Source organism: Phyllopteryx taeniolatus, chromosome 2 (assembly GCF_024500385.1).
Source record: "Phyllopteryx taeniolatus isolate TA_2022b chromosome 2, UOR_Ptae_1.2, whole genome shotgun sequence".
NCBI classification, from domain to species: Eukaryota; Metazoa; Chordata; class Actinopteri; order Syngnathiformes; family Syngnathidae; genus Phyllopteryx; species Phyllopteryx taeniolatus.
This window is the reverse complement of record NC_084503.1, coordinates 3,932,360-3,953,339: the sequence shown is the minus strand read 5'-3', so window position 1 is coordinate 3,953,339 and position 20,980 is coordinate 3,932,360. Positions and strand designations below refer to the sequence as shown.

The 20,980-nt window shown below is 42.1% G+C and overlaps 1 long non-coding RNA gene across 1 annotated transcript in view; it reads left to right on the top strand.

Moving 5' to 3' along the window:
• The window catches only part of LOC133474518 (uncharacterized), a 48,940-nt gene extending 29,764 nt beyond the window's left edge, over positions 1–19,176 (top strand). The window contains exon 4 of the long non-coding RNA XR_009787526.1: positions 18,813–19,176. This is a non-coding gene — a long non-coding RNA (uncharacterized LOC133474518). The remainder of the gene's footprint in view (positions 1–18,812) is intronic.
• Positions 19,177–20,980: the final 1,804 nt, after the last annotated feature.

Sequence of the window (20,980 nt, the reverse complement as noted above, 5' to 3'; positions counted from 1 at the left end):
TTCATATTCTGCATCCATCAGCATGTGAATGTGAATTGAACTTACATTTTAAGTTGAAGTTAAATTTTTACATTTAATATTTTATAGTGATGTACCACAAGCATTGTAAAACGTGTCCATTATGACAAAAAGAAGAGCTTGAGAATAAATTTAGAAGTTTCTCTTTTTATTATTAAATCGAAAGAAAATTTTAAGGAATCTTGGGTTTTGTAGGTATGTAACATTCAGTATTAAGTCCATCCATCCATTTTCTGCTTATCCTCACTAGGGTCGTGGGCGTGAACTTTTGAAAGTTACCCTGTATATTCTTCAGTTATCTTTTGTCTTTTAAAAATGTAGTTAAAAGTAATATATTTTACAATTAAATGATTCGTAAATGGGTGGGTAAAGAAATAAGCAGACGGTAGAATCGATATGTCTATTACTCAGAAGTATCCCCTTTTTGTGACATTTTTGTTTGAGGGTGTGCCGTGAGATTTTTGTGCGTTGGCTCCATAAAAGTTGGAAATCACTGCTCTAGTCAGATCATGTATTCTAATCAGTCAGGTCAAACCATCCATCCATCCATCCATTTTCTGAGCCGCTTCTCCTCACTAGGGTCGCGGGCGTGCTGGAGCCTATCCCAGCTGTAATCGGGCAGGAGGCGGGGTACACCCTGAACTGGTTGCCAGCCAATCGCAGGGCACATACAAACAAACAACCATTCGCACTCACAGTCACACCTACGGGAAATTTAGAGTCTCCAATTAATGCATGTTTTTGGGATGTGGGAGGAAACCGGAGTGCCCGGAGAAAACCCACGCAGGCACGGGGAGAACATGCAAACTCCACACAGGCGGGGCCGTGGATTGCTCTAACCAGTCGTCCACCGTGCCGCCCAGGTCAAACCAACATGACAGAAATAATGGGTGCTAACTTAGACACACCAGAACTTTAGAGCATGGTTCGACAGAACGCCTGCATGTTCGCTTACAACCGTTAGTGCTAGCACTAGCTTGCTAGGCTACATAACGTTTTGTTGCCTGGTTGCGAGCGGTACCGTATTAAAAGTACGTGAACACACCTCAAGCAAGCCTTAAACAAACGTCCTCACCCGAGCACCGGTGACCACCAACACGTTTTCCCCCATTTTGTTCTTATAAAGGCGCGTCGTCGCCATGGTAACGAGTGTATCCGGTCGCCTTTGAATTGACAAGATGAAGCCCAGTGAGCATAAAAAACGGGATGCGGTGGTATGGTAATACAAGATTTTATTGCAGTAGTCTGACAGTCTGATCCGGGCATTACGTGTTCTCTGTCTCACACCGCCGACATGTTTTTTTTTTTTTTTTTCTAACTTTATTGGTGGTCAGATATTTACAGTACTACGTCAAAAGACACGCGACAAGGCTAAATATAAACTAGCTTTTGGATTCGAATATACTGTACACGACGGCAACGTGGAGTAAATGTCTTTTGTGGAGCCGATCAATGACGTCATTGATCGGATCGGTGAATTATGACAAAGTCGATCAGCATAAAATGCTAATTATCGGCTGATACCAATCAGACCGATCAGATCGCTGTAAAGTCTATTAATTATGCTGCAAAATCGATCGAGAAGGTTGCGGCGTGGGTAGTATGTGGAACCAAGGGGAACGCTGAGTACGTCATCACAGCATGTGACTAAACGGACCAATCATGAGAGATGCTCTCCGCGGCATTCTAGGCGCAGAAACAATTTTTGCCGTGTGCGCGTCAAGTGACGCATAGGGGCCGCGCGGCCCAATGCGTCGGTCACGTGATGCAATGTGGGCGCTGTCGGCCGCGCGAGCGCAGGAGTATAAAGAGGCCTTTAGGGATCATCTTGAAAGCCCCATTTTATCAAGATAATACTTTTAAAATACAATGAATCCGACATATTCATGCATTAAAGTCAGTACTCAAGCAGTAGAAACTTTTGTTTGCTCCTGACTCTTGGCTTGCTGTGAATATTTGCCCACCTCATTTTAAAGTTGTTTAGCATTGCACTTAAAATAATCGCTTCTTTTGCATTCAATATATTTTCAAGTCACCCAGCAGCAGAACAGGCGCAAAGCAGTCAAATATTAAACTATTCCATTGCCACAGGACATACACGGCCAGTGCTGGACATACTCAAGCCTGTTGTTGAGTTGTAAAGGTCCTCCTAGGGATCATAAAACTGCATCTTCGGGGTAAGCGTTCATTTTCTTGATAGTTTTTGTGGCGTGTCTCATGTGCTGGAGATTTATTTCAAACACTAGCAATCAACTAGAGGTGTGATATGTCAAGAAAAGGCGATACCAAACAAAAGTAGCTTTTTCTGCATGAAATTCATATTCTATGATAAAGTACTGGGAAGTACTCGAGAAATCTTGGAAATTTCACCCTCTAATTCCTTTTTCTTTACATCTACTGTAACTGTATTCATAAATCCAAGCGAAACTAATCTATACAGCTGGCACTTCACTTTAAGGTCAAAAGAATTGATGTAAAAAGAATTCATGTCATTTGGTTCTTTAAAAAAAATCACCAATCTTATATAGGCTACTATTGAACTGTAATGCCTAAATGGTGATAGCTCAAAGTGCATCTACCTCAACATAAAGTGTCTGAAGCCACTACTAATTTTCATGTTTCTCAGGAGTCATTTCGACAACAGGAAACAACAGCATTATACAAGAATTACAAAGCTGATTTCTTCAAAAGAATACATTACATTTGGTATCTGGACAAATGTGCTGATACAATCATATTTCCAACGTTTGATGCCTTGATAGCAAACTACAGTATATAAGAGTCTACTGTGGCACCGCCCATCCAATTGTGATCCAAAAGATGTAGCCTGCTACACCTGTCTCGGACCTTGTAGTTAGATGCGGTCATGAGGGGAATAAACAAAAGCATATCAAAACTCTCATGGCAACTAGACTTGTACTGTATTGTAGGTAATTACTCTTAAAAAAGATCAACATTTCACACTAAAAATAAACAAAGTGTATCCTCTATCTGCTAAACATGTACCCACATGGCTAAGAAACACGGTTGCCAAATCCGCCGCTAAAACCTTTCCAGAAAGCAATGATGTAGTCTGCATTAAAACACTGGAGGCTGAGAGCAGGAGTGTTAACTGTCTGTTGCAGTAATGAGAATGAGCTGTCAAAGACACGCATGTAATGGCTCCCTTGCTTGCTGCCCAGTTCAAGCCCAGTGGGACACAGCACTGACACACCATTTCTTTCACACGAGCTCTCTTCATGCACTCTTTCACGCTCCCTCTGCCTCATCTTCTCCAATCGCTTCATTCCTCTATTGTTAAACTTTAACCTCGAAAGGCATCTTATCATATTTTTCGCTTTATGTTGCACAGATAACAAAACGTTTACATGGCGAAACCTTGACCATTTGAGCATACAGGATTCAAGCGTGCCATTAAGTGACTGTTTCCCATAAGAAAACCTACGCTGTCAGCATTAGTGGTTATCCCTGGACGTTTACCCAGGTCATACAGGCACACACACTGTAGATGATTCTGATGACACGTAGATCACTCTTCATGAGTCTCTCTTTCGTACTTCTACAATGAAACATCACGGCTATGCCAGGCCTTTCATTTGTAAGTCACATCCACTCGTGCACCATTGCTAAAAGGCCAGTAATGCCACGAAGATTAATCTCTCAGAGAACATCAGTCACAGGTCACAGGTCCAATGATAAACATGAAGATGAACAAAAAGTGGTATTGCTAAATGTTAATAAAGACCCTATGGTTGTTTTGGCTTTCTGCTTTATAATGCTAAAGAAACTGATGATGTCTGGGCTGAGGTTTAGCCTGGTCCAAATCCATTTCCAGGAAGTCTAACCAAGGGGGGGGGGGGTTCTTCAGTAAGACAGAGCTTTCATTTGCCATTAGTGCTGCTGTTAATGGCATCCTCGTGCTGACTTTGAGAATGAGATTATCATATTGTGCCGTTTGATTGACAGTTGACCTTCACGTTGGTTTATAAGGAGCTGGCGAGAAGCAGTGGATCAACTTGATTGCCTCAGTGATACCTATTAATGCTAATTGGAAAGAATTACAAGGTACCAATTAATCTGAAGACATCAGACATGACATTTCATTAAAAGGGCCGGTGTTGACTTTCAGTGGAACACCATAGCTTTTCAAACTTTAACCTCTGTTCGTCATGTACTGCAGGTTAAAATATACTGTGACATATTTAAAGTATTTATGCAACAAGTACAGTATATTAAGGATAACCTTTTTTTTTTTTTTTTTTTTTTACAGTATTCCCTAAATACATCATACATGTACATACTAAATCCATCGTAGTATATTATATTAATTGATAATGTTTAGGCAAAAATTATGCAATCTTACTGGCCTTTATTGTTGCTGGTTTTGCTCCTGATGCCCATTCCTTAATATGACCAATAAACATTTTGATAAAAGGGGAATAAATGAAGTCTGTGTTTGTCCTAGATGGATAACATGCACAGACAATAACGAAAGCATGGCAGAACAGCCTACAGATATAACTGCTTGCTGCCGACCTGAATAATAATGAGCGCCACATGCATATTAATGCCAGCACTCTGGATAATGTCTTCATGTTCTGTCTACAAACTCACAGACACCTCCCTGATATTGCTTAACCCTGCCTTGCCTAGACTTTCTAGTTATTATTTCCATTCACATTTCCACCCACAGTGAGGGATCTCTGCTCACCCTCGTTCCACCCACGTCATGTCCCTCCAGCTGGATGCCAAGTCTTTTTCCCAGACTGCACTTCAGATGCTAACACACCTCGGAAACACATGGTGGAGGTGTCTGATCCCAAACGAGATTGTCGTTACCTCCCTTACACTCGATTGATTCAGTAGGCTAGGTGCTTTTGGAAGAACTACAGCGACATCTGCATGTGCCATGGTTACAAAGCGCCAAGCTCATACCCACCCACTTCGCTGGGCTTCCCCTGCTAGCCCGCCGTCTGGAGCGCCCCCTCCTCCACATTCCCTGCGGCGCTCATTTCTCAAATTACTAAACATGGCTAATTGTGTGAGGCGTGAAGCTCACATCATTTGAATATTCTGGCTTTGGGGGGATTTGCCTTTGCATAGGGAGAGAATTAAGCAAGGATGTCTGGAAAAGGGAGGATCCACAATTAGACACACAAGTCTCTGTGGAATAAATTGCACCATGGAATTGTTCTCCACGCTCCTAATACTGTAATATATAGTTTTTTAATATGAACAATGTGTCACGTAGCGCAACGGATTTGCGTTCCGAATTTGTTATTAAAAGGTCACACACGTTTGAATCATGACATGTTTGAAGATAATTGACAAATACTTCGACTTTCAAGATTCAGGTTCGAGTCGTACAACAAGTCGTTGTTGGTCTTGTTCTCAATAGGACCTGTCCTTGATTTAAAAAAAAACAAAAGTTTTCTTTTTAGTTCACTAGCATGTGCTAGCTGTGGACTCTGTATGAAATATTTTCTTCAGGTTTTTATTTTTATTTGAGCTTCAGTGTCTTCCCTTACTTGACTCCCTTACAGTCCGTATTCAGCTTGGGTCATATGGGATATCTGAATTCTACCCATCTATTAAATGGTAACCATAACTTTTTCAGCTGCCATTCAAATAGGCATCAAGTAAATAAATTGCAATAAGTGTATGTATAAAGTCTGCTACGTATGGTACGTACGTGCCACAAACATATCAGTTTTACATGAAACGCATGTGAGATTTTCCTTTTATTGTAAAGTCACTCCCATTTAATCAGACGTAAAACTTTTGAGATTTTTTTAATTAACATTGAAGAAACAGAAAAAAAAACAGGCACAGGTTAAGCGTTAACAAGCGTTAAGGATTGTCATCGGCTAATGAGTCGGCTTTTTTCTATCAATATTTTACCCTTTTCTGTTTCCACCCCCTCGCTCCCCACTGCCATTTGCCAGTATGCCTTAGCGATTTAATGATATGCAAATGAAATATGCAGAAAATGACTCTGCGGTGGGATGATTAAGCACAGAGGACATTAGCCATTGCCCGCTACAGTCTGTTTTCTCCCCAGCGTTCCACTTCGCCCAAGCGCCAACATCGAATTAGAATTAAAATCTATATTTCTCATGCCTTCCATTTAATAACACAGGAAAAAATCCATTTGAGGAGACATTTAGAATCCAGTCAGTGCTCTGGCTCCAGTTTTGTAAGATCCAGACGCAGTAAAGGCAGCTGTCTTCATACGTTACAGTTGGCACTCTGGCGAGCAGGCAGAAAAAAAAGGTTTTCCAAGAGGAGCCCTTCTTGTCACTGGCAGTGCAGCTTTTCTCTGCTTGTTTGCCAATACTGTTAAATCACTAGTGCAATACAACGAAGAAAGAAACACATCCTTGTTTTCGCGTTTCTTTTCTCCCTCTCTTATTTTCCCTCTCTCAAACTCACATGCACACGCCACCTCCCCTTCCATTCTGCGTGCTCGTGCAAGCCCCCAGTTTTTTGTAATCCTTTTGTGTAATGAAGACACTGCGCAATTAGCATCCCCCATGGAATTAAATAAAAAGATGATTATCCAAAGTTAATTAGCGTCAAAGATTGGAATATCCAAGCGTTTTCCCGTTAAGACGATCGAAAAATACTGTAATTAAAAATAAAATTCATCTTATTTGTCGCAATCACATTTGTTACGCTTGTGGTGACCAAAAATTTCAGAAAATCGATGCCTCTTTCCTTGATGATGGTACATCCAGAGTCAGGCATTTTGGTCGTGCATCGCAGAGAAGCAAGCACAAAGATGTGATAATCCCTCCCTTTGGATGACTTCTTTAATTCTTAATTTTCCCCCCAACTGTACCTCTTGTTCAATCCATTGGAAAAAAGAGTTCATATTGTATGCAGATGGCTATCCTAGCATTGCTGATTGAAATTTTAATTCCGCCTTCCGAATATGAAAACGAAAAATCCTCCATTGTGTGCCTTTGCGTCGATGCCCATCATGGCTCAGTGCCCGATGCCAGAAGACCTCTCGGGAACCACAGAACTGCTCCTTCGGACCCACAGCATTTCTCGGACTCCCATGTCAACCCTGTTAAGACAGCATTGCATCTGCTTATGATAGTTTAGCACAGAGGGGAATATCCTGAAAGGGTGGAGTTTGTTCATTTCTTTTGGGTGGTTGGCAATAAGGGGACAAAAAAAGTGGTGGAGATGTGGGTGTGAGAGCTGTAATGAGTTCCCACGGCCTCAGTTTGGGTGCAGACAGGCCAGCACCTCCCCCTCAGTGGCTCTTGAACTCAGACTCCCAGTGCCTTCTGCACCCATTCATTTTGCTGGTGTGCCACCCCTACTCAGCCTGTAGGGATCCAGTCCTATGGTGATTTCTGCACATATTGATTAAAAAAAATGTGCTTCCTCTCTGCTATCATTGCTGCTGAGATAGAAGTCCATTGTCTTTGTACGATTCCCCAAATCATCGATGAAAAGTAGCTATTCACGTTGGGGGAAAAAAGTCCCAATATTGTCCTTTTGTTGATTACAAATTCTTTTGCCAGTTTATTAGCATGCATCCCCTCATTCGGATTTTTGCCTCAACAGCTGCCATTGAGCTTGAGTCAGTCCCCCAGGTCCATTTTCCTCCCTCCTCTTCCTCAAACAAGACTGGCAGCATCTGTTGAAACAGTGCCTATGGTAGCTGTGGCTGCCAGCCACTGCATTAACAAATGGAAATTTACATGGGTTGGCACAGAAAGAGTCACCCGCTTTGGTTTGCCACTCATCTCATTTTTAATTTCCGCTTAATGATTCTTTGTTGGATTATTCCCTTGATCAGAAGTGCCACCCTGATTAACGAAGCAAACGTTGTGCTTATTAGCAATATCAGGTGCTGCCGCTCCTCTGTTTGTTCTTTTCTCTTTTGTTTTTGTGAAGCGACGCATGATCCAATGACAGAATCCGACAATCGACGGAGCCATTGGGTTTCAAGTTGCAGTGCAGGCCCCGCTTTGTTTGTCATTCATCACTTTTCTTGCCAGATGTTGTATTACTCCTGTTGGCGTGCCAGTTTTAGACCTGCGAAGGCCAAATTACCGCTCCTTTGAACAAATCCATTAATGCCAACTGTGACATGGAAATGGTGTTGATCGCCAACGTCCATGTCCGCAAATGCACACAAACTGGCATGGCGCTGTCCTGCCCAGATGGTCGACTGGCTGCTTGGCACGGAGCGCTGTGCCTCAGATGGTTAGAGAGAGAGCAAGTCGGAAAGAGTAGGAGGAGTTTCCTTTTGTGCTGCCGCCACACCCCCAGAACAACAAAACAATGCCATTGTTTGTGTTTTAGAATTTCAGTCTAATTAATCCAACAAAGGTCTGCCATCATGTCCCTCTTCTTCTCATGTGCAATGGGTACCCTTCTCTAGTTTCACTTCCTGTCTCGCATCCTCTGTGATGTAGTGTTTGCTGTGCTTCGCTGGGTAGCCACGATTCCATCATGGCGTGTGAAGCAACTTCTTCTCAATCATTCCATTCCACAATTGACTCTGGTGGCTTCTTACAATGTCCATCTGCAGATATTTGGCAGTCCACCATGGCGAGGCTTGATGACATGAATGTGATCTCAGAGGAGATCAACCCCCGAGTACATATGAGGTAGCCTAGAGAGAGCCATCCAAAACAAGATGAAGGAAAAAGTATCTCATTCTTGAGACTTCCAAAATGACGGTGTTACCCTTCTGATTTCCCGCTCCATCTAAGCACCTATCTTGAAGAGCGACCGTAAGTCTGGCTTGGTGCTACCACTGAGTGGATGGCACTGTGCCAACTTCTTTCTGCCATCAAGCGCATTTGCTCTTTTTTTCCATATTTGCCCATCCCCTTTCTCAGTTCCTCTCACCCACGCTCCTCCTCTTCCTTGCTTTCCTTCCACATGCCCGGTGCACCCATCCAGCGCTGCCCTCTTTTGTTCTACGGACTTGACATTAATTAACATGCGGGTTAATTGATTCTAAAAGCACGAGTGAAACCTGGTATTCGCTGTGCTCGTGGGTCGCCCCGCCTCCGCATTGGTTCTGGAGAAAGAAAGAGTCGGTACCCACAGTGGGCATACCTCAATGCGACAGAAGCAGTGTACGCTAGGTCTGAATGTGCCATAGTACGCAGTAAAAATCTTCGAGCTCCTTTTTAAACTGTAGTTGATTGAAGTTGATGCTTAGCCGCAACACAATGCGGTCCTTTGTCTGTCATTATATCATGATCGTGTATCGTTTCCTTTTGTATACATTTGTTACCATATGGCTTGTCGTTAACATTCATTAAATATGCATTAAAGTCATAGCGATGACATTGTAAACAAATGCATATTTGTCGATTTGCCAAAGAGCCGCTTAAAAATTTGTCTTTTCTTCATTTAGCGGTTTTGTCATTGCCGCATAATTAAATCTTAGCCACGTCTTCATGTCTCTGCCACAGCTCTTAATTCTGCTCGTTTAGTAAGGCGCTGATTAAAAACCAGAGACGTCGTTTAATTATTTAATACCATCCCCCGCATAGAGAAGGGAATGCCCACTGCTGTTAATTAGCGACGCTGCCCCTTGCTTTAATAGGCAAAATGGAATCGACTAATTTAGGGAAATTCATCAACATTCACAAATACTGCGCACCGCAATTAGCGACAGTGCTGTAATGTAGTTAAAAACTCACTGATGAAAAAAAAAAAAAAAAAACAAGTGACAAACTGCTTCTATGAGTGTGAATCTGCCATTGTTTGTTTTAATATCGCAGCAATGCAGGCAACAAGCGGAATTCATTATGCAAATTGGAGAGTATTTGCATAATATCTTATGAGCAGAATATGCAAATGATCCACATAATTTATCAGCGCCTGTGCCGGTTTCGTAGCGTTCCCATAACTTACAAAGAGGTATTTCCCTCCTTCTCTCTCCTCCTATCCAAGCTGGCACCACACTCATGACCACACAGAACTAAATGAGCACACCCACAAAGAGGGTGCGATGACTGGCTGGGAAAAACTTATGTGCTAGACTGATAGGAGGCTGCAGGGGTTGGCAAGGGGAGTGGAGGGTGGTATTGGTAAATTTGTAGGGGAGGGTGTACATAAATCCCTCCACAAAGGCTTAGTAGCAGCTGCTAATTCTCGAAAACGACTGCGAAACTTAATTAACGGGAGACAAATCAAAGACGGAGGATTCCGACTTGGCGGAGCACCTACAATTTTTGACCCATTGCCTTGTTGCAAACATTTGTTCTGCTTTTTCCTTTTTCTCGTCATCGGTTTCCTCTTTGGATGCAGAAAGGTTTATGGAATATATACTACAGAGAAATACATAAGGAGAGGGAAGCAAAGTCTCAAGGTATGCATGTGTGGGCTGCATTCAGTCTGCACCAGTGCCCGGAGATGCCACCACCAACCCAGCTCGGAGACTGTATCGAGGGAAGATTGGATAAGACTGATGTGTTGAACTGCATGCCAATTGTTTGTGCATCTGATTCGCTAAGAGGATTCTGCTGCAATTATCTTGTTACATCTCGTTTGTGATGATTGGCCAAAGAGGCAATTGGAGATGTTCTGGAGGAAGACAATACACGGGACTGCGTTACAGAATTCCACAACATCGTTCCGGTTCATCATTGCAGACAAAAGTGGTGTTGACCGATTTTCTTTAAAGGACCCCGTCCTCCTAAAAATGTCAATATCATTTCTGTTTAGGAACTATGCCCTTGGACAATTCTGAACTTACTGTAGAAATCATTTTGTGCTAAGACCACCCCACTTGCGCATGCAGCTTGTGTGCCCACCTCCTTCTCTGCCTTAAGAGCATCTGCTTCCTCCTTGATATGTGACAGGAAGATGTGTTTTCTTATGTCTTTAGCGTGTGCACAAAGGGGCATATTTTCTTGTAAGAATCAATTTTGATCACATTTTGTCCTCTTTAATGAATTAACAATACTGTACTTACATAAGTGGTCTGCTATATTTTATGTTGCTCTGCAATGCGTTTATTGGATAGAAAGAAGTAAAGGGAGACCTCGAATGAACGGACCAACCTTTTTTCTCCCTTTTCTGATGTTTGATTTGAATCCTGTGTCTGCAATTTCCGCATAATTCCGATTAATTACTACTTTCTTTACTGGTGTAATTTTTAATATATTTCTGTATACATGGCACATTTTGCGGTTGTTTAACTGTTCAACTTTTACTGAAACATAACTGTCTTCTGTTGTACATGTTCTGTCATTACCAACAGCAACCCCCATTTGCATTAATTGTACAATAACCGCTATGTTTTTATAATAACAATATTTTTGCAACATCTTTTTCATTATTACAGCACAAACAAATTCATATATTGCAAATGACAAAATAATAAACCAAAGTTTACAAAAACATCATTCGTGTTATGATGGTCTGCTGAGAAATGCTTTTTGAACACCACAGTAGTAACATTAGGGCAGGGGTCACCAACCATTTTCAAACTGAGAGCTACTTTTTTTGGATACTGATCAATGCAAAGGCCTCAAACTACTCAAACTACCTTTAATTATGTTATTAATAATTATTGATATTCATCTATCACACTGATAATTAGGCGTTACACGATCAGGAATTTGGGGGCCGATCGCCGATCAGCGAGTTTAACAAAACGATAACCGATCACGATCCAATCACAAGATGGAGGAATGTGTCTATTTTGATGACCTGTTCATTTACTGCATATACTTGTGTACTTAATTGCTCAAAAAAATTATATTTACAAGAAATAATGTATCTTTGTACCTCTATTTATGCCAGTGAGGCATAGTGACATACAGAACAAATGAATGGTCTTCTATTAGATGTCAGGAAGTAAATACAGTAATTAAGGTATCCACTTTTTGTGACATTTTTGTTTGTTGGTGTGCCGTGAGATTTTGCAATTGTAAAATATGTTCCTTGGCTCCATAAAGGTTGGAAATCACTGCTCTAGTCAGATCGTGTATTCTAATCAGTCAGGTCAAACCAACATTACATGACAGAAATAATGGGTGCTAACTTACTGTAATTAAATGACTTTATTTTTAATTAAATTACTTCACCCACACCGAAACCTTAGAGCATGATTCGACAGAACGGCGGCATGTTTATGTCCAACTGTTTGTGCTACCGTTAGCTTGCTAGGCTACATAACATTTTATTGCCAGCTTGCGAGCCGTATTGTATTAAAAGTACGTGAACATAACTCAAGCAAGCCTTAAACGAACGTCCTTTCCTGTCCAGAGCACCGGTGACCACCAACACATCTTTCCCCATTTTGTCCTTATAATATAGTCGGCTCTCTCCACTCTTGTTGAGTGTATCCGGTCGCATTTGAGTTGACAAGATAAACGGGATGCGGTGGTATAGGTTGTCTGACAGTGCAATCCTGAACGAGCAAATTTGTCTTGTAGTCTGATCCGGGCATTACGTGTTGCCTGTCTCCGACGTTGAATAACTTCATTGGCCGTCAGATATTTACAGTACTACGTCAAAAGACACGCGACAAGGCTAAAAATAAACTAGCTTTTGGATTCAAATATACTGTGCATGCGGTGACGCAGAGTAAATGATGTCAATGATGTCATTGATCGGCTCGGCGAATTATGACATTAAAGCCGATCAGCCGATCAGCATAAAATGCTAAATATCGGCCAATACCGATCAAATCGGTGTAAAGTCAACTGATAATGTTAATATTTCACAATATTTAACAATGATTTAACAACGTAGGAAACAAATATATATCAAGACACGACACTTCACTTCCACAATCTCTGGAAGTCTTTACATTTTCAAATGATCATTTCTACAACATTCCAAGGAATTCACAATGTCCCATCACTGGCGAGATATATTTAGAACAGGCCCATGGGCTACTTATGTGGTGCTTGGGGGCCAGCTGGTGCCCGTGGGCACCATGTTGATGACCCCTCGTAGGATAAAGTTACTGTATGTAAGATCAGCACTGTGGAATTGCTCATGTTGAACACAATCTGTTTTGGAAAGCTGGTCAATCTCCAATTCCCCAAGATGCTCACCATCATCAAATCTTAACATAAAAGTATGTATCTCTAAAATGTGAGTTTTTTGTTTTAATATCTGAAACACAGACAATATTTCTTATTTGATGTTTTTCAGATATGATTTTTTTGGTTGGCCAGTGATGATTCAAGTATGACTCACAGATGACACCTGAACTGGCCAATTTGGATGATACAAACCTATTTACATTGAATGCATTATACTGTGATACATTCAGTGGCAAAATACAGATGAAGCAGGTTAAAGCTGATTTTACCATATTTTAGATACAGTATACTGTACCTCCTCTTTGGGTACATACAGTGGATATGAAAAGTCTGTACACCCTACTGAAATGGCAGTTTTTTGTTTTTTGTTTTTTTTTAATAAAAACATTTGATCAAGCTAAATCATTAACGAAGCGGCACGGTTGCCGACTGGTTAGCACATCTGCCTCACAGTTCTGAGGACCCCCCCCCCCCCCCCCCCCCCACCCCCTGTGTGGAGTCTACATGTTCTCCACGTGCTTGTGTGGGTTTTCTCCGGGTACTCTGGTTTCCTCCCACATCCCAAAAACATGCATGGTAGGTTAATTGAAGACTCTAAATTGCCCGTAGGTGTGAATGTGAGTGCGAATTGTTGTTTGTTTATATGTGCCCTGCGATTGGCTGGCGACCAGTTCAGGGTGTACCCCGCCTCTTGCCCGAAGGTAGCTGGGATAGGCTCCAGCACGCCCGCAACCCGAGTGAGGATGAGCGGAATGGAAGATGAATGAATGAATGAATAAATCATCAACAGAATCTCCGAAACAAGTGTCTTATGGTCCAATTAACCAAGATGTAACTTTTTAGGCTTAATTCCAATAGGCATCCATCATCCATCCATCCATCCATCCATTTTCTTCAGTTTATCCAGGGTCGGGTCACGGTGGCAGTAGCTTTAGCGGGAAGCCCAGACTTACCTCTCCCAAACCGCTTCGTCCAGCTTTTCCGCGGGGATCCCGAGGCATTACCAGGCCGGCCAGGGGACAGACTCTCTCGAGTGCCCACCGACCCCGAAGAAGAAAGTGGCAAAAACTAACAAAGAACAACACGCACGAAGACATGCTTGTTTTCAGCGGTGGTGACGAACAAAATTGTGTCTTAACTTTGGTAAAATAAATAACCAAAATAAGATTATATTGTGCATACGCATGTGTGCATTATATTGTGCATATGCGCTCCCTCCCGCTCCAAGCCTCAGCCTATGCCGCGCGGAACTTCAGTCAAGTCAAATTAGTGAGTGAAACAATAAAATACGTCTACGCCAACATTGAGGCAGCTAACGAGTTAAACGGTGGGTTGCACATTTGCACTGATGGTTTTTAGCGTTTATTTCAGTCTTCAAACCAACGTAAGAGCTGATGGCAGAAAAAAAAGCTTAACATTGAGCTAAAACTTCACCAAAGGTCAAACTAGCAACTTTACATCACAATGAATTGGGACAAATTTCACATAAACGTTGTCTCACAGTATCACAAACACTAACCTTGTGCCTCATCAATGGGTAGGTAAAGGAATCAATGTTTTATAGTATTTGGTTCCATGTATCACTCTTTTTCTTGCCGTCTAGCTTTACTTTCGTTTTCAAAATTCACCGGTGTCATGTGAAGTTACTTTTCGTGCCAAAATGCACGATCGTTCCGATGTGTACCCTTCTAAATAAAAGGCTACAAGCTTAAAACAGCAATTAGTTAAAACTTGCATTTGACGTGATAAAATAGTCGCAGATAACTATTTTAACAATGCTATATTTAACTTTTAGCTGAAACATTGCATGTTCTCCCTGTGCCTGCGTGGGTTTTCTCCGGGCACTCCGGTTTCCTCCCACATCCCAAAAACATGCATTCATTGGAGACTCTAAATTGCCCATGTGAGTGCGAATGGTTGTTTGTTTCTATGTGCCCTGCGATTGGCTGGCAACCAGTTCAGGGTGTACCCCGCCTCCTGCCCGATGACAGCTGGGATTGGCTCCAGCACGCCCGCGACCCTAGTGCGGAGAAGCGGCTCAGAAAATGGATGGATGGATGGATTAATTAATGAATATTAGATCAATTGGGTTAATTCCACACACATTGCCTTTTAGTTCATAGGTTTGATATTGATACTGGTTATAAAGAACCCTGAGTCAAATGTTCATTTTAATCTATGATGTGGGCTGCTCAGAAAATGGATGTTCATAATTTAGACACCCTTTATTTAAACCATGCAAAATTATTTGCACCTGGACAATTCCTTTCGGTGATGACGAGAAAGACCAGAGTATTAGTCAGTGCAAATGAAACTTCTCAATGTGATTATGCATGAAGAAGCGGTGCAGGAAGACTTTGTCTTGACAAGATAAAGCCCAAGCTGTGCATTGTATCTATCATTGTCTCATGTTGTCATGTTGTTGCATAGCAGACAAACTCACTATCCAGCTCACACACCTGTATTCTTACAATCCTTTGTGGTAATGTGTCTAACCGTGTGACTGTGCGTGTATTTTGGCACGTCTTCTGCTTCACCGATCAACACTCTTTCTTGATGCCTATAACCCCTCCATTCTCTCGTGCTTGGTGAACCATAGACAAGTGCCAGAGGGTAAATATGTGCATGGTCACATGTCTCTGTCCTGAATGCCTGCATATAGTCAGTGGCATTAAACACGTCCATGGATGCAAATACATCTCTGAGTCTAATCGTGAAATATGTACCACTCAAAGAGAACACAGCTGGGTTAAACAATTATGTTAACTATTGCATGCAATTTGCACTAACACAGTTGTAAAGCAGAATACTGCATTATTCAGACTCGGTGGGTGAAGTAATTAAGCCTCTTGTCCCATTTATAATTCATTGTTGTTAACGGCCCAGCACTTTTGTTGGGATAAACAGAGCTGGCACATGATGAGATGTAAAACAAGGCGACATGACACTTTATGCTCAGCTGAATTTGTAGGGAAATTTCAGGGATCATAGTTGAGTTGAAAAGTTTATCCAGTTATAATAGCAACTTGTAAAAAGTTAGAGTGCAGACCTCGGCCAAGGCCCAACTGTGACAAAATAGTCAGGTACTGGCACGGTTGATTGTGGACGCCATGGATAGTTCTATAGTGACTCAAACTGTTTTGGGAAGGTGTTGATGTTGGTGCACAAACAATATAAGATAAAAATATAAGGTATAATACCAACTTTAACGATACGGTGTTTGGTGACTCAAATAAGATGCCGTTTTTTGATTTCCTGAAAAGTAGTGGTTTTGTAGATGCAAGGATTCCGCCCGACAGCAATGATAGTCATTTCACCAGACAACGGCCAATTTAAAATTGTATTTTTCCTTTTACTATTTAAAGCATATTGTCTTAAAACCTTGATTTAAAATATTTACCCTGACGGAAAATTTTGAGTGAAAAATGAGAAATTGTGCTATGATTTCAGGTATGGCATTAAGAAAAATGACACAATGCATATGATTGAAGTAGACAAAGTGTTGATTCTCCACTAACTCCTGTTTAGATAACCACATCTTCTTTTCGTCAGCTCGTTCACTGCTTAGCTCACCGCTTGTGTCTGCAATCTTGTGTGCAGCATGCTCTGGTGGCTAAAGGCGCTTGTTAATGTCCATAACTTACCTCATGTTTGAAGCTAATGGGAAGAATATTGGCTGCGGTAAAAAATAAATTACATTTTTCTCACCTGACTCTTACTGCCCTCCTAACCTGCAGTGTAATATAACAGTGGTGAGAGTATGCATTACACTTCCTACACATTAGAATTTAACTGTGTTGCGCGACGCCGACTGATGCATTTGGAAATAATGTAGTGAAGCTGGGTAATACAGGAACCCCTGCAAGTAATGGACAGCTCTCGTCGGCTGCCGATGTATATCATTCAGCTGGACTACCTCATCAAGTCCAAAGCTGGCGTTCTAGCCAGGCCGGCCATTCAAGCGTGACATTAGGACTGCTGCAGTAAAAGTCTGTCTGTCCCTTTAACTCAGTCAAACCTCATTCAACCTCCTTCATTCATCCAAACACCCAGTACCATTTGTCTTTCATCAACACGTAAACTAGAATGACACTTAGTAGACCTCTGCCAAGGCCAAAAAATCCCAATTTGGACCCCTACCTCCTGCATGGGCTTGAAATAAAAGTAATGTATTGTTCTGGGCAATGTGAAAAAAATGCCTTCTCATGCAAAGATGAAGGTAATCTTGAAATATTGTTCAAAAATTGCAGGGACTGAAATGAGGCTAACGTGAAATGTTGCCAGCAGTTTGAAAAATTGCATATTGTACCTTTCAGGGCCAGCAAGGCCTTTTCTGCCGGCCTAAATTTGAATAATTGTTCCATGAAATTATATTAAGTTATTCCCAACAGTCTATTCTTTTCATTTTGTAATGTTTCTCTCGGCTGCACTGCTTCCAGTACTGTATGTAAGGTTTTGTCCAATCGGATTTCAGCCTCTGTGTTGCCATCTCAATCCTAGGGCCTTCAGAATCCGTATTGAAGGCCTATGTGAAGCAATGGGATTTTTACTTGAACCATTTAGATTTAAATTCATCCTCACAAGGCCAGATCGCTGTCCCTCCATGGGGTCAGCATTTTTGTTTGACTCGCAAAAGTCATCAGTAGTTGTCTGCACACATTAATATATTGAAGAATCAGCATTTCTGGTGTGTCTGATGTATTATTATTATTTTTAAATATATTTTCATGATATGATAAACGCGCTTTCACTTGTACAGCATTTTCTACTTTCAATGTATGCAAAGTGCTTTAACACAGTCTCCTCATTCACCTACTGAAGGTGAATGAGGAGACTGCATCAGGAGAAACTGGGGGTTCAGTATCTTGCTCAAGGACACTTGCCACCCTGATGTACATGGCATGTTGATGGGTTCTATAATTGTGACGTGATAGGGGCTGTTGAGATACCCACTAAGTCCCCACTTAAGGCCTGGGTACCAAATGCACCATCCGCCACCGGGTGTTTTAGCAAAGCTATAATGACCATATGGTACATACAGTGTACCTTGAATACCGAGGCTGAACTCCAAGCAAAGATGAAAAGAAATCATGGAGTAATTTATTTTGTTGGTCTATCAGTTGCTGAAGTTAGCAACTACTTGAGGTAGTTATCAATGCATTTGGGTCTGTTTAGGCCATTGAGAGAAGGCCTTTAAGCACCATAGAACTTTCCTCTGTTGCTTTTCTCATTTCACGTGACTCAATACCTCCCTTTTTTTTTTATTTAATGGTGTTTATGTGCAGCTGCACCGGGCAGTAACCGCTCATCTCCAATGTAATGTAACAAATAACTGATAGCCATAAATTCCATCTACACAGAGGTCAAGAGAGGCAGAATGAATAGCATTGGATCCTGCAGCATTGGGTGAGACACGTTAATAAGAGCATACATAACAGAGGAGGAGAAGGTGGCCCCCGGGAACCAGCATAAAGCTTCTTCGAACATTCCTTGTCAGAAATTGGTCTGGAAGATATAATGATGTTTTCTTTGAAATGCATTTCTAATCAAAGAAGAAAGGTATGCTTTGATATGAACACTGATTAAAATTCCCCAGGTGTCTGTAAGAACATGGTTTAGGTACTGTGTTAGGTGAGGAAGGGCAAGGTTGTATCTATCCATCTGTCCATATAGCTTCAATTTTCTTTGCTTGCAACTTGCATACAAGGGCACATATGCGTTGCTGATTCTGATTCTGATTTTGTGCAGCTGGTGTGAGATCCATTTGCATTCAATGCACCATTCAACCTCTCACGAGAGCGGTTCCCAGCCGAGTGTGACGCGGCTGGGATGAAAATCAGCACCTCCAAATCTGAGACCACGGTCCTCAGTCGGAAAAGGGTGGAGTGTCCTCTCCGGGTCGGGATGAGTTCAAGACCCCGACTGGACCATCCGCCAACATCCCCCGGACTCACGGCTGTGGTGTCCTGAAGACACTGATACCCCGAAATGCTCCCCGGGGGCTTCAGCTGCCCCCTGCTCCAGTGTGTTCCACTAACATGTGTATGTGTTCACTGTGATGGGTAAAATGCAGAGTACAAATTTCGTGTGCATGCATGCATGTTCATGACAATAAAAGGTGATTCTTCTTCTTCCTCTTCTTCTTCTTCTTTCCCAAGTGGAGGAGTTCAAATATCTTGGGATCTTGTTCACGAGTGAGGGAAGAATGGAACGGGAGATCGACAGGCGGATTGGTGCACCGTCTGCAGTAATGCGGACTTTGTATCGATCCGTTGTGGTAAAGAAGGAGCTATGCCGAAAGGCGAAGCTCTCTATTTACTGGTGGATCTACGTTCCTACCCTCACCTATGGTCACGAGCTGTGGGTCGTGACCGAAAGAACAAGATCCCGGATACATGCGGCCGAAATGAGTTTCCTCCGCAGGGTGTCCGGACTCTCCCTTAGAGATAGGGTGAGAAGCTCAGTCATCCGGGAGGAGCTTAGCTTAGAGGTGCTGCTCCGCCTCATTGAGAGGAGCCAGATGAGGTGGCTCGGGCATCTGTTTAGGATGCCTCCAGGACGCTTCCCTGATGAGGTGTTCCTGGCATGTCCCACCGGGAGGAAATCCCGGGACAACCCAGGACACGCTGGAGAGATTATGTCTCTCGGCTGGCCTGGGAACGCCTCGGGATCTGGATGTAGTGGCTGGGGAGAGGGCAGTCTGGGCTTCCCTGCTAAAGCTACTGTCCCCGCCACCCGACCTCGGATAAGCGGAAGAAAATGGATGGATGGCACCATTCACGATCAAGCAAGCCATCATATACTGTAGCTAAGTATCAACAATTCTTAATCGAGTAACAGCTGTGCTTGGGTTTCGCCTGCAGTCTTGATTTCAGGATTGCAGTAACTCCAATTAAATGGAATTTTAAATATTTATGTCTTTATTACACATCCAAGCTTTTGTGTTGTTGTGCTGATGTGATGGTACAATGTTGAATTCTTGTGTGGATCAAATCCCAGTGGTTGAAGTGCGATGTAATTATATCACTCTATAATGAGAAGGATAGAAAATGCTTGCTGCTTCAAATTTCCTGCTCCTCGGGATGTAAGAGAATCAAGTCAGCAATATTGTTCCCCAAATCCTATATAATGGGATTGTAACAAGGATCTATTGTATGTTTACAAAATTATTGTTACTTTTTAGTGATTTACCAAATTTTCAGCCACTGAAATCTTTCAGACGAAAATGGCCCAAAAGTGCAGTTTCAGTTTCGAACCGAAATACTTTTGTGGTCAGAACAAAACTGCCAAAACGCAATGTTGTAATGACGCAAAAAAAAAAAAAAAAAAAAAAACAACTAATATGACTGTCCACCCTACCACTCGGAGTGAAATCTGTGTTGAAAGATATAGCAGGTTTACAGGTTGGTAATCATGTACTCAGGATTGTGATGGTGATCGTATTTCACTGTGTCTGATGTGGAAGCTGGAAGGTCGTCAGACTGCCTCTAGAGGTTGTGGCCGCATAGCTATGGGCGGATTGATGTTTGGTTAAGCGCCCTGAAAAAGAGGTCACTATCAAGAACTAGCCTAGCTACTCTTTGAAGGATCTCATCTGTGTGTAAAGTGTTTGTTGGGAACTCAAATTGGAAGCAAACAGATAGCAATAGCCGTACAGTCTATCATTACAGGGTTGATTGTGCCATGGCCAGAATAGCAAAGCTCCATAACAAGTCCAATTTGATATAATTCGTGCTGGCTGATTGTTTACTGAAGTGCACATTTCCAGTGCACGGTCATCATGGCTCCACAATATGTTTTATTGTATTATTTCCTTTATGTCATTTCAGAGGGGCTATCATTTATAATTTACAAAACTACAGCATCTCGTCTGCACAGGCTTACTTTCAACAGGGCTCATCAGACCCACAGAAGTG